At 45.2% G+C, this 14,071-nt stretch overlaps 2 non-coding genes across 2 annotated transcripts; both read right to left on the bottom strand.

The window, feature by feature from the left end:
• Positions 1-11,262: 11,262 nt before the first annotated feature.
• On the bottom strand, positions 11,263-11,367 carry LOC149995542 (U6 spliceosomal RNA). Its single transcript, XR_016507996.1, has one exon. It is a non-coding gene; the product is annotated as a U6 spliceosomal RNA (small nuclear RNA).
• A 173-nt stretch (positions 11,368-11,540) lies between these two features.
• On the bottom strand, positions 11,541-11,645 carry LOC149995541 (U6 spliceosomal RNA). Its single transcript, XR_016507999.1, has one exon. It is a non-coding gene; the product is annotated as a U6 spliceosomal RNA (small nuclear RNA).
• Between the last annotated feature and the right edge of the window lie 2,426 nt (positions 11,646-14,071).

Below are 14,071 nucleotides of genomic sequence, written 5' to 3'. Positions count from 1 at the left end.
CATACACAAAGTGGTGAGAAGAGCGGGTCTGCTTACATTTTACATTTTTACAAGTCTCAGCACCTGTCAGCACCATTAGAAGACCAATGGACTTTCCTATCTGAGTCTGCGTTTAACCTGCTATTCTGGTGACCGTGCGTGGAAAAGCGCACAGCCTCACACACACACGCAGGGAGAGCACTGTACTGACCTCTCAGACGAGCGCGGATCCTCGTCCCCGATCGTTCACCGAAGCTGCGCAGGCGGGAGGTCCTGAAAGGCTCCGTGCAGAGCGGACCCGACGCCGGACAGTGAGAACGTCCTGTTCTGTGACGTTGCTTGTGCGGCCCCTGTACTGACACCTGGTTGTCTAAGGGTCGTGCCTTGTTTCCCCAGGTGATGACATCTCCCAGTGTTGGGGCGGTTAGTGACACGTTATTAAAGAGTCACCTTTGTTCGTTTCACTGCAGATCCCACTGGAAAACTCTGTCAGCGCCGGGAAGCTGCCTGGCTCCCACGGCGAGACAGGTTCTCCAGATCCCTGGTCTCCTCCTCAGAGCTTCCATTTTATCAAGACAATAAGTACGGTCAGCGGTCAGTGCCAGCTGACTCTTCTTCAGGGAGAAGCTCACACTCGTTTTGGGAACGTGTGTGCCAGGTAAACAAGCCTCAGGAATCCCAGTTTCTGTGTCACCCACGCTCTGGAGTGAACACGGCATTTCATATAAAAGAGGCTGCTCAGCCCACACAGGTTTCTGTCCTTGGCTCATAGTACTCGCAAAGGTAGCAGAAGTGAGTCTGTGTACTTTCCTGGTCATCATAAGAAATATATATATATTTTTTATTCTCCATGTTCATTAAGGACAGTTAAAAAAATTCATCCATGTGTATAATACATTCAAGATATATTTATCTTCTTTTTAAAAAATATTTTTTATTTTTTCAATTATAGTTGATGTACAATATTATATTAGTTTCAGGTGTACAACTCTGTGATTAGACATTTATATAAATTACAAACTGATCACCCTGAGAAATAGAACACCCATCTGACCCCACACAGAGTTATTACAACATTATTGACTCTACTCCCTGTGCTGGACTTCATACCCCCGTGACTGTGCTGTGACTACCAGTCTGTACTTCTTAATCCCTTCACCTTCTCACCCATCCAACTAACCCCCCTTCTATCTAGCAGCCATCAGTCTGTTCCTTGTACCTATGAGTCTGTCTGCTCAGCCTGATCACTTATTTTGTTCTTTAGATTCCACATGTAAGTACAATCACCTGGCATTTGTCTTTCTCTGACTGACTTATTTCATTCAGCACAACACCCTTCATCCATGTTGTTGCCAAAGGGGAGATTCTATCCTGTTCTGTGTGTGGCTGAGTTATATTGTGTTGTACATACGCACCACATTTTTATCAAGTCGTCTGTTGATGAACACTTCAAGAAGATATAGCTTCTATATCTTGGCTTTTGTAAATAATACTGAAAGGAACAAATGGAAGTATATGTCTTTTTGATTTAGTGTTTTGGGTTTCTACAGATAAATACCACAAAATGGAATTCCTGGGTCCTTCTTTTTCTCTTGTTTTATAGCCTTTGTTTAAAGTCTATTTTGTCTGGTATAAGTACTGCTAACCCAGCTTTTTTTATTTGTTTGTTTTCCTTTTCATATAATACCTTTTGTCATCCCTTTACTTTCAGTCTGTGTTTGTCTTTTGAACTGAATTGAGTCTCTTGTAGACAGCGTATGTAAGGGTTGTTTTGTTACTCATTCAGACCATATGCCTTTTGATTAGAGCAATTAATTTATTTTATTTAATAATAAAATGATAGGTATGTTTTATAGTCATTATATTATTCATATTTTTAAATTTTTTTTTCTTTTTCTTAAAGAAGACCCTTTAACATTTCTCATGATACTGGTTTGGTGGTGATAAACTCTTTTAGCTTTTTCTTGTCTGGGAAGCTCTTTATCTGTCCTTCAATTAAAAATGAAAGCTTTGCCGGTCTCTTTTGATCTGAAAAGTTTCTGCTGAGAAATCAGCTGACAGTCTTATGGGAGCTCCCTTGTAGGCAACTAACTGCTTTTATCTTGGTGCTTTAAAAATTCTCTTTTCATGTTTACTATTTGGCATTTTAATTATGATATTTCTTGGTGTGGCTTTTTTTGGTTCATCTCATTTGGGATTCTACACTTTCTGGACTTGTTCTTTAAGCAGGTTAGGGAAGTTTATGTCATTATTTTTTTAAATAGGATTTAAATTCCTTGCTCTCTCTCTTCTTTAGGGCAGCCCCAAGATGCGAATGTTGGTGCACTGGAAGTTGTTCCAGAGACGCCTTATACAATCCTCATTTCTTTTTGGTATAATTTTTCCTTTTGCTATTCTGTTTGGGTGTTTTCTGCTTCCTTATCTTCATAACTTCTTTTTCCATCCTTTGCTTCAATTTCTGTCCTGTTGATTCTCTGTAATGTAGTCTTTGTTTTAGTAATTGGATTTTTCACTTATAATGTTTTCTTTATTTTTTTCTCCAATTTTATGTGTCTTTGCTCTTTGTTGTAGCTCACATTAACTTCCTTCACTTTTCCCCAAGTTCGTTGGACATGCTTACAACTGATGTTTTGAACTCTGTTTCTGATACATTGCTTGTCTCCATTCTGTTTGGTTCTTTTTCTGGAGTTTTGTTCTGTTCTTTCATTTGGGGCATGTTTCTTTGTCTTCTCATTTAGGCAGTTTGTTTCTCTGTGTTAGGTAGAGCTGTTAAGTCTTCTAGTCTTGGTAGTGTGTCCTTACGTGGTAGGTGTCCTGTAGGGCCCCGTGGTACAGCCTCCTTGGTCACCCAACCTGGGCACTCCAGGTGCACTCCCCCTTGTGGGAAGTGTGTGCTCTGCTGTTGCAGTTGAGTCATGACTGCTGTTGGCAGTGGAGGGGATTTATCCACCTGCTGATCGGCTGCAAGGACTGGCTGCAGTCGCCGCAGAGGCCCCAGTGCCTGCTGAGGCTGCCCTTTAGTGTGTTGCTGTGGGGGTGGGTGAGTGATGCTTTTTGTGGTCTGAGGCTGTCCATCAGGTGTGCTTGTTCGAGGACTTCTTGGGAGGTGCAGACCATGGCCAGGCAGCACCTGTGCCCTGCCCAGGGCACCCAGTGTCAACTACAAAGCAATCTGCAGATCGCTGCTGCTTGTGCTGGGCTTGGAGGTGTCTGGGAGAGGCCAAGCTACAAACCAAGGCCAGCTGTCACTAACACTGGGCCTGGGGCCACTTAGTTAGAAATAAAGGGCATGCCTGGGACAGAGGAACAATGGTCTCTGGCAGTATTTCATCTGGGAGAAAGTTGCCCCTCAGCTCCCACCCTGATGCCAGAGAATTCAGTTGCTTGTCATATGTTCCTGGTGCCTTCTGAGCTGGTGTCCCAGTTCTGGAGCTCAGGGTAAGTGCATGTGCATGCGGGCCTTTTAAGAGGAAATGCCTGGGACTCCAGATGCTTCCGTCTCACTCAGCTGCAACCACTGCTGCTCTTCACAACTAGAAGTTGCAGAGACCTGACTTCCTGCTCTGACACCCTGGGCTGAGGAAGCTTGTATGGGGCCGGGATTCCTCACTCATCAGGGGGGACCTCCGCAGCCGAGATAGCCCTCTTGATTATTAGTCCCCACATGTGGGTGTGGGACCAGCCCCGTCTGCATCTCTCCCGCCTGCCTGTCTTGCTGTGGCTTCTTTATTTTGTAGTTGCAGGACTTCTGTTCAGTAGATACAGTGAGTTCTGAGTGGTGGGTGTAGTGTAGTTGTAAGTTTTATTTGGTTATGGGGTGATGAGAATATTACATTCACCTACACAGCCAACCTGACTGGAAGCCAAGGTATGTTAAATTTTTTGCTTTAAGAATTATGATTCAGTAATGATGATAATGTTCAATCTTTTAACCATGTCATTAAGTGACACTGGCTTTGTTTTTGAGTTTGTGAGCGAGCTGTGGTGAAGAATACCCCCTACTGCACTTGGGTATCCTACCCTATTTTCTTGCTGAGTTTACCTCCATGCAAATGCCAGCACAGTGAAAAGGCAAATCATGCCCTTACTTAGGAAAATAGTTTTGAACCCATAGATCCCATGAAAAGCATCTTAGAAGCTTCAGTTCCACAGACCGCATTTTGAGAATGGTTGTTCTGGATAGACCAGGGAGAGTCTCCCCACTGGATCCTGCCTTTGCTTCCTCCGTACATCCTAGATTCCCTATGCTTGAGGAAAGTATGCCTGCACCACCAAACTCTGCTTTCCCCTGTGTCATTCTAGAAGAAAGCTAACCCCCTGGAAGTGTGATTTCAGAGTGTCCTCGGTCTGTGAAGGGAAGTTGGCGGACAGGTGTTTCCTGTTTAGAACTGGGAACAGTCTGTGCCTAAAGGCACCAGACCCACAGGTAACCTACTTTGGTTTGTTATACACCAGCTTAATATGTATTCACGTCCCGGACAGAAACCTGATGTTGTCTGTCCCATCTGGGAGTTTCCACTTTCTGGTCGCATCTTTTGAGGCTACTATTTGAGTTAATCTCCTTATTTCCTCCAAGAAAAGGTAGGAGCTATTGACACAGGGCAGGGGGAGACATGGAACCAGGTAGAGGACTTTACTTTCTCCCTCTAACGCAGCCTGCTTTGCTGCATTATCAGCCAGCCTATTTCCTCTAGCTTCATATGATCCCCTGGTCTGATGTCCGTTGATGTGGACTATAGCGACTTCTGCAGGGAGTAGGAGGTCATCCAAGACTGATTTGACTAGTCTTTCATGTACTAGTTCTTTCCCCCGGCTATTTATTAGTCCTCATTCTAGCCAAATTTTTCCAAAGGTATGGGCTACCCCATAGGCATACTTAGAGTCTGTATAGACGGTTCTTTCCTGGTCCTTTAGTAATTTCAATGCCTGTCCTAAAGCATAGAGTTCACATATCTGTGCAGACCAGTTATTAGGCAGCCTCCCTCCCCCAGAAAGCGCTTGAGAGTCCCCATCAATGATGGCATATCCATTATGCCTTTTCCCATTGATTACTCGGGAAGAGCCACCGATGAAAAGGGACTGTCCACCCTGCAAGGGCTTTTCTCTCAAATCCGGTCTGATCTTAGTCTGGTATTCTATGACATCAAGGCAGTTATGCTCTAAAGCCTCCCGAGTCCCCTCTTCTTCTGCCCAAAGGAAGCCAGCAGGGTTCAAATTTGGGCTTTGAGAGAGAGATAAGTCATCCTTTTCTAGGAGGATGGCCTCATACTTAAGAATCCTGGAGTCGGTTTACCGCTGCCCTGCCTTCTGGTTTAGAATTGTCCTGACTTGATGGGGGCAGGTTACAGTGAGAGGCCCCCCAAAGGTTAATTTCCTGCTTTCTTCTACTAACAAAGCTGTAGCGGTCGCCACCTGCATACACTCTGGCCACTCTCAAGAAACTGGATCAAGGACTTTGGAGAGATAGGCAGCAGGTTGTTTCTTTCCAGCCCACTCCTGAGCCAGAACCCCGAGTGCCGTGCCCTGATCCACCGTGAAAAAGAGGTGGAAACGTTTCTCTAAGGAAGGAAGGGCTAAAACTGGGGCAGTTACTAGAGCTTGTTTTATCTCATTGACCATATTTATCCCTTCAGTCGTCCACTGAAGAGGATCTGGTTCTTGTTCTAACCGTTTTGAATGCAATAGTCTGGTTTTCTAAGCATATAACTCTATCCAGAGCCTGCAAGACCCTGTTAGCCCTAAAAATTTCCTTAATTCTCACTCAGTCCGAGGTAGTGGAAGAGTAGTAATAGCAGCTGTCCTCTCAGGGCTGATTTTTCTCTCTCCTGCACCTAAATATTTTACCTCTTCTTCTACAAATTGCTGTTTCTCCTCAGACACACGCAATCCCTTCTGACATAAGAAGTTTTGAAGAGAAATAGTGGAGAGTCTCACTTTTTCTTGATCAGGACCAGAGAGGAGTAAGTCATCCACATACTGCAGTAATTGAGTGTGTCCCACAGGAAGGAATTCTGTAAGGGTTTCTTCAGGAGCTTGGCCAAACAGATTTGGAGCTTCTGTAAAGCCCCGGGGCAGGACTGTCCAGTGATATTGCTGTTTCCTTCCCATGGATGGATCCTCCCATTCAAAGGCAAACAAGTCTCTCCATTTTAGAGTGAGGAGGCAAGCCCAAAATGCATCTTTGAGATCTACTACACTAAACCACTTATGTTCAAAGGGGATTTTATAAGGAGGGTTTAAGGGTTAGGGACGACAGGATGGTGGGTCCGGACGAGTTGGTTTATGACTCTTAGGTCCTTGAGCAGCCGTCAGATTTCTTTATGGGGAGGATGGGGGTATTGTAGGGGGACATACATGGCTCCAGAAGCCCATCCTGCAGGAGCTTAGGAATAACAGGCTGTGAGTCTTTTCTTCCCTCATTGGAAATGGGGTACTGGCGTCTGCAGACAGTTTCCCCGGTCTTTGCAGTTAAATTTCAAATGGAGCAATCTTCAGCCCTCCCTTAATTTCCTTCATTAGCCCACACTATAGAATCAATCTGCTGTTTTTCTGCTTCAGTTAAGAGATGTAGTTTGACCTTAATTTGTCCCTCTTCTACCCCGATCTAGACCTAACCTGATAATTAAGTCTCGGCCTAAAAAATTTATTCCTGCCTCAGGGACATATAGAAGATACTCTTTAATTAATTCTTCTCTTAACTGTAGTTGCATTTGCCAGAAAACTGCCATGTGAAATCCATCCCCTTTATCCCTGACACTAATATCTTTTCCTCAGAGAAGTCTATTCCTTGGGGTCAAAAAGTTAAAGATAATCTGGCTGCCCTGGTATTCGTTAAAAATGTAGTTTCTTCCTTATGAGGTCCCACCTTTAAGTTTATCAAGGGCTCTTGGTGGGACCTGCTTAAAAAGGGCTCCAGACACCCCTACTCCTCATCAAAAGTCATGAGTTTTGTAAGATCTGTCTCTTTCTGGAGGTCAAGACACTCCCGCCTGATATGGCCGGTTTCCCACACCTGTAACAATTCCCAGGCATAAAAGACTTTCTTTTCCTATTGCTGGTCGGTGGATTCCCTTGTTTGGGCCTCTGGCGACCCCTTCTGTTCAGTGTTTCTAGTCCTTGCTTCCCCTGGATGACTTTCTCAATAGTTGAGATCATGATCCGGGCCTTCTGCTTCTGCTTCTCCTCCTCTCTTCTGACGCACACTTTCTGAGCTTCCCCGAGGAGTTCCGCAACATTTCTTTCATTCCACCCATCTACCTTCTGTAATTTCTTACTAATATCTGGCCAGCTTTTCATTACAAAGGTGACCTTTAGGAGTCCATGCCCTACAGCGTCCTCTTGATCTAGGCCAGAACACTTTCTCATCTGGTCCCTGAGCCTCTGTAGGAACACAGATGGAGTCTCATCTCTTTCTTGCTGTATCTAGAATGCCTTAGAGACATTCTGTGTTCTAGAGACAGACTCTAATTCCCCTGATGTCATCATCATCCTCAGGTCTCTCATCTGAGTCCTATCTGCTGGCCTGTAATGATCCCACTCAGGACCTACACTGGGGAACTTCTGTTCAGCCGGGACAACTCCCGGACCAGGAGGGTGTTCTCTTTCCATTTCCTCATAGCAGCCCGTCTGCTCATTCCCCTCTTCTCCACTGTAAAGGGTATATAGAATAGACATTAATTCTGTCCAGGTGTATATGCAGGGTAAAAGGAACTGGCCTAGCTGTTCTGCCAGTCCAAGGGGGTCCTCTATCAAGCACTTCGCCTCATGCTTGAAATTTCTGACTTCAGTGCTGGTTAAAGGAGCACTGACATGTCCAATTTGCCGTGGACCTATGGGGACCTCCCTGAGGGGAAACATCGGCTGCTCTGAGGGAATGTGGAAGTTCTTTAGGTCTTGCTTACATTGTTCTAATTCCTTTCTTAATCTAGAATAAGTTCCCACTAGCACCGTAGGTGTTATGGGGGTGGGTACTGGTGGGGTATCTGCTAGGTGTCCCTGTCCTGATCTGTCTGTACTGTCCGTCCGCGGTGCCTCTGCCCAGTTGGCCGCCGGCTGGTCAAGGCTGTAAGGTGGTGGGAGACAGAACAGAGGGTCCCAAGCTTTATCTTCTTTTTTGTTTACAGGGAGGAGACCTGTGGAGTTACTGGTCGGTAGTAACCAGCAGAGAGCATATTCCTTTGCTTCCTTAGGAGCTGAGGCCTGATCACTCACATATAAGACCAGGGCCTGACAAACCCAACAGTCATCAAACCCAAATTGGGGCCAGAGAACAGACTGCCCCTTAATGGGTTCCTTTGGCCAGATGAGACAACAATATTTTACCCTTGTCTGTTTTTCCTTACTTTTGGTCCAGGGATCCTCTCCCTGGTGCTCTAACATTCTCCCTAATGGACTGTTGGGTGGACTGTCCGTGGGGCCTTCCTTGGCCCCACCTCTAGGCCTAAAATTTCCATTTCACATCCTCAGCTGCTTCCTGTGGCTGAATCTGGTTGTGTTCTCAACCTCCTCTGCCAGAGACTTATTAGATGAAAACCCCGTGAGCTCACTCCCCCTGTACCGGAGAATCTGCCCACGCCCCGTGTACCCAACCCCCGTTACAGAGACTCGTTGCTCACAGCCCGAGATTCACTTTGTCCGTCTCCAGCTGTTTCCCTCACGGGAGAACGGAACCGCGGATCGGGACTCGGCACTCGCTTCGTGTCTTGAGACACGTCTCAGCCTCACACACACAATCAGCTCCCCGAGGATGCCCAACCACCAAGGCGGTACTTAAGTTTAATTTTCATACCTTGTCCCGCGCACGAGGTTGCCTGGTTGCCATGGTGCTTGCCTTTGTTTCCCCCCTGCGTCGGTCCACTGCTGTCCCAACAAGAAGTCTCGGGTCGTTTCCAGACACTGTGAGGGAGGTGGGCGCTGGGCCAAGCGAGCCACCCAAAAGCGGGTAGGACGCGTCTCCCCGCCTTGGCTCAGAGCCCCTTCCCGCACACAGGCGGAGGATCAAGGACGAGCCCCCAAACTGTGGGAAACGCTCACAATAAAACACCGGGACACAGGACTTCAGCAGTAAATGAGGCGGTTGTTTACTCACAGATCTGCAGCTCTGGGCGCAGCCAGATCAAAGGGTGCGCGCCACCAGAACCGAGCTGGACGTTTTTATCCTAACGCGAGTAAACCACCGCCCTTCCTCCCCCACCCCTTCCTCTCCACTTTTCCCTACTGGGTACTTGGGAGTTATAATCTATGCGATTGACAAAATCAACTAAGGGTAGTAATTAACTCATAAATAAGTTTCCTTAACTCATTAACCATGCATAATTCCCAAGTGATAACTATTCCATGATGGGCGCCCTTCACACTCGGTTAACTCTGACTGTTTATGGCTCCACTCCCTCTATTTCTAAATTACAGCTGCTCAAGATTACATTACTCTCTTGCTGCTAACCATTTCTTACGGGTTTGAGAGTCACTTTTATCTGTTTCTTACAGTGCCACGTCCTTAAATAAACCTTTCCTTTTTTTTTTCTTTTTTGTTTTCCTTTCTTTTCTTTTCTTTTCTTTTATTTTTTGGTTTTCACCCAAGAACATTTTTTTTTCCCCATTGCTTTCAGAGAGCAGGGAAGGGATAGAGAGGAATAATGATGTTCGAGAGAAACATAGATGAGTTTTCTCCTGTGGGCGCCTGGACCAAGGATTGTACAGTAAACCTATGTCTGTGCCCTGACCAGGGATCAAACCCACAACCGTTTGGTGCATGGGATGATGCTCCAACCAGCTGAGCTATCTGGCCAGGGCTGACATGAATCCTTTGGTGAAGAGTCTGGGATTTTGATCTATTTTTATTACGTTATTCGTTGAGTTGGAGGATTCTTATGCATCGTCTAACACAAGTGGTTTGCAAATGTGTTCTCCCAGTCTGTGGCCTGAGCTCCTCTTACAGACATAACAGCACCTGTTAATGCACGGACATATTTTCCCGGGATGAGAAATCAGAAGTGACTCACGGTGATGTTTTGTGGATAGAAGACTTCAGTGACTGAAGAAGCATGGGGACCGTGTGACCTATTTCATTTTGTGTGTTCATGAGAGCCTTTCGAATTCTCTTGCATGTGCAGGAATCATGTTTTCAAAGAACAAGTTCCATTGAAAGTCCTACACTCATAAGCCTCCTCACAGATCATCCTCAGATCGTGATTTAAGGTTCAGATTCTAACCTTGTCCTCTAGGATGAACCATTTTGCCTTAGAAATCCCCTTCCTGAAAAACTCAGCTAACTGTATGGACAAATATTCCCACTGAAAATAGCTTAAAATTAGCTTAAAAATGCCATGTATAATACAAAAAACAACTTAACAAAAGACTTTATTTATTTTTAGAGGTAAAGGAGGGTTATTTATATTAGTTCCTTTACTAAACCCTTCCCCTACTTACTCCTCTCCCCCTCCATAACAGTTACTCTGTTCTTTGCTCAATTTTCTTCATTTGTTTGTGTTGTTCATTAGTCTCCTGTATCAGGTGATATCATATGGTATTTTTTCTTTCGCTGCCTGGCTTATTTCACGAAGCATAATTCTCTCTACTTCCATCCATGTTGTCACAAATGGCAGGAGTTCCTTCTTTCTTTCTGCTGCATAGTATTCCATTGTGCAAATGGACCACTGGGTTTTTTTATCCACTCACCCACTGATGGGCACTTAGGCTGTTTCCAGCACTTGGCTATTGTAAATAGCGCTGTTATGAACATAGGGGTGCATAGGTTCTTTTGAATTGGTGCTTCAGGGTTCTTTGGGTATAATCCTAGCAGTGGAGCTGCTGGGTCATAAGGCAGTTCTATTTTTAGTTTTTTTCAGGAAATTTCATACTGGTTTCCACAGTGGCTGCACCAGTCCACATTCCCACCAACAATGCACTAAGGTTCCCTTTTCTCCACATCCTCACCAGCACAAGTTGTTTGTTGATTTGTTGATGATGGCCATTCTGACTGGTGTGAGCTGGTATCTCACTGTGGTTTTTATTTGCATCTCCCTGATGGCTACTGATGTTGAGCATCCTTTCCTATGCCTTTGGGCCCTCTCTATGTCTTCCTTGGAGAGGTGTTTGTTCAGGTCCTTTGCCCATTTTTTAATTGGCCTGTCTGTCTTCTTGGTGCTGAGTCCTATAAGTTCTTCATATATTTTGGAGATCAATCCCTTGTCTGAGGTATCAGTGGCAAATATGTTTTCCCATGTGATTGGTCCCCTTTTCATCTTGCTGATGTTTTCTTCTGCTGAGCAGAGACTCTTTAGTAAAAATATGGAACACTTCACAAATTTGTGTGTCACCCTTGTGCAGGGGCCATGCTGACGTTCTGTGTCGTTCCAGCTTTAGTGTATGTGCTGCCGTAGCGAGCGCGAGGTGAGGTATTTTAAACAGTCGGATACAGCTTCTCGTATTTCCAGGGACGCTCACTTGAGCTCTAAGGCCCTGGCTCTTGAGTTTCATCATTGGCAAATATGTTTTCCCATGTGATTGGTCCCCTTTTCATCTTGCTGATGTTTCCTTCTGCTGAGCAGAGACTCTTTAGTAAAAATATGGAACGCTTCACGAATTTGTGTGTCATCCTCGTGCAGGGGCCATGCTGACGTTCTGTGTCGTTCCAGCTTTAGTGTATGTGCTGCCGAAGCGAGTGCGAGGTGAGGTATTTTAAACAGTCAGATACAGCTTCTCGTATTTCCAGGAACACTCACTTGAGCTCTAAGGCCCTGGCTCTTGAGTTTGGCTGCTTGTTCAGATTTTCGGCGGGAATTCTAACAAAACACTGTTTCCTAAATGAACAAACAAAACAGAAACAGACTCATAGACCCGGAGAACAGACTGTTGGCTGCCATACTGGACAGGGGCTGGGGGACTGAGGGAATGGGTGAAGGGATTAAGGGGTGCAAGTTGGCAGCTGCAGAACAGCCCCAGGGACGCAAAGTACCATGTAAGGAACACGGTCAATAATATTGTAATAACTAACGATCAGCCCACGTGGGCGCTGGACCTCTCAGGGGGCTTCGCTTTTTAAATTAAAAAAATGTCTAATCACTATGTTTTATACCTGGAACTGACATAAGATTCGCTGTCTACTGTAATAGAAAAATATATTTAAAAGACCCAGTTTACAGCTTAGCAGCTGTGGGTATTTCTGGGCATTGGGACTATTTTAAAAAATCTGAAAACAGCAAAAGTTAAACCACCAGATTAGTTAAATAGTATGTAGTAAGTGTTTACTGTGCAGATAGGAGCATTTCACACACCAGAACTTTTCAAATCCCAAACCGATGCGAGGCTGGGAGGCAATGAAAATACGGGGCGGCTTAGAGGGTGAAGACGGGGATGTTGTTCACCCTTTACAGGGGCTGATCACTACGGGGGGGGGTCCCAATAGCAGGGGATTTGGTTAACAGTGAGTTCCTGATGCGTGTTTAGGAAGACGACGTAAAGTTTCCTTTACTGTGACCAGAGGCATTTTACAGGAAGTGGCCTGTGCTCAGGCTGGTGGAGTGAGCTAGACTGGGTTTTGCTGACGTGGCTTAAATGGTTTCGTATCAGGAAATTTTCTTTTTTGAACTGTATTTTTATTGTTGATGCCATTACAGATGTCCCCATTTTCTCTCCTTGTCCACCTCCAGCCTGTCCTCGACCTCCAGACCTTCCCTCTGGCCATCACTGCCCTGCTGACTGTGTCTATGTGTCCTGCATGTATGTTCTTTGGTTGTTCCCGGCCCCTTCTTTCATCCAGTCCCTCCCCCTCCCCTCTGACAGCTGTCAGTCTGCTCCATGTATCCGTGTCTCTGTTTCTATTTTGTTTTTCATTTTATTTTGTTCATCAGATTCCACATGTGAATGAGATAAAATGGTACCTGTCTTTTCTGACTGGCTTATTTCACTTAGTATAATAACCTCCAGGTCCATGCACGCTGTCGCAAAAGCGTTCCTCCCTTTTTACCGCTGCATAGTATTCCACTGTGTAAATGTGCTGTCGGGTTTTTTACCAACTCACCCACTGATGGGCACTTAGGCTGCTTCCAGCTCTTGGCTATTGTAAACAGCACTTCTATGAACATAGGAGTGCATAGGTTCTTCTGAATTGGGGTTTCAGGATTCTTTGGGTGTAATCCTAGCAGTGGAATCGCTGGGTCATAAGGCAGTTCCATTTTTAGTTGTTTGAGGAAATTCCACACTGTTTCCCACAGCGGCTGCCCCAGTCTGCATTCCACCAACAGTGCACCAGTGTTCCCTTCTCTCCGCATCCTCGCCAACACCTGTTGTTTGTTGATTTATTGATGGCAGACATTCTGACAGGCATGAAAATAAATAATAGAAATGCTCAGTTAATGTGTGTAAATTTATTAGGAGATTTAATACTATTTACTGTCCCACGGAAACATCACTGGTTTAACGTCCACTCCTAATCCATCGGGCCGCACTGCAGTGCTTTCTCATGGGTTTCCTGAATCTGTCTTTCTCTGAACTAGTAGGGGTGCTACTCTGAGTATGCGTGTGTTAGCCATTTGTTACTTCTTGTCTCTATTTCCAACTTTTATAGTTAATGGGTAGTTTGCATTTTCTCGGTGATCAGTAAGAGTTCCTGGATTAAGGTTAATTTTTTTAATTTCTAAAAACGTATGGGAGTGACATTGCTTAGTAACATAAGCTGGGGTACGATTCTACAACACATGCTCTGTACACTCCTCTGTGTGCTCACCACCCCAAGTCACGTCTCCTGCATCACCATGTATCTGACCCCCTTACCCTCTCCTTCCTCCCCCACCCCCTTCCTTCTGGTGACCCCCACACTGTTGTCTGTGTCTTTGAGTTCATTTGTTTTGTTTTCTCCTTTGATGCTTTTTGTTTCATAGTTCACATCGGAGTGAAATCCTACAGTCCTTGTCCTTTCCTGTCTGACTTACTCTACTGAGCATGATACTCTCAAGACCCACCCATGTCGTCACAAATAGCAGCATTTCATCTTTTTCTTTAATCCTCACCCACGGACATGTTTATTGATGAGAGAGAGAGAGAGACATAATCTGTGCCTCCCATACACACCCTGACTGGGGATCAAACCCAC

Source organism: Furipterus horrens, unplaced genomic scaffold (genome assembly GCF_987537825.1).
Source record: "Furipterus horrens unplaced genomic scaffold, mFurHor1.1.pri manual_scaffold_13, whole genome shotgun sequence".
NCBI lineage: Eukaryota > Metazoa > Chordata > Mammalia > Chiroptera > Furipteridae > Furipterus > Furipterus horrens.
Note: the sequence above shows the minus strand (reverse complement) of the source record. Positions and strands in the feature narration are given on the sequence as shown.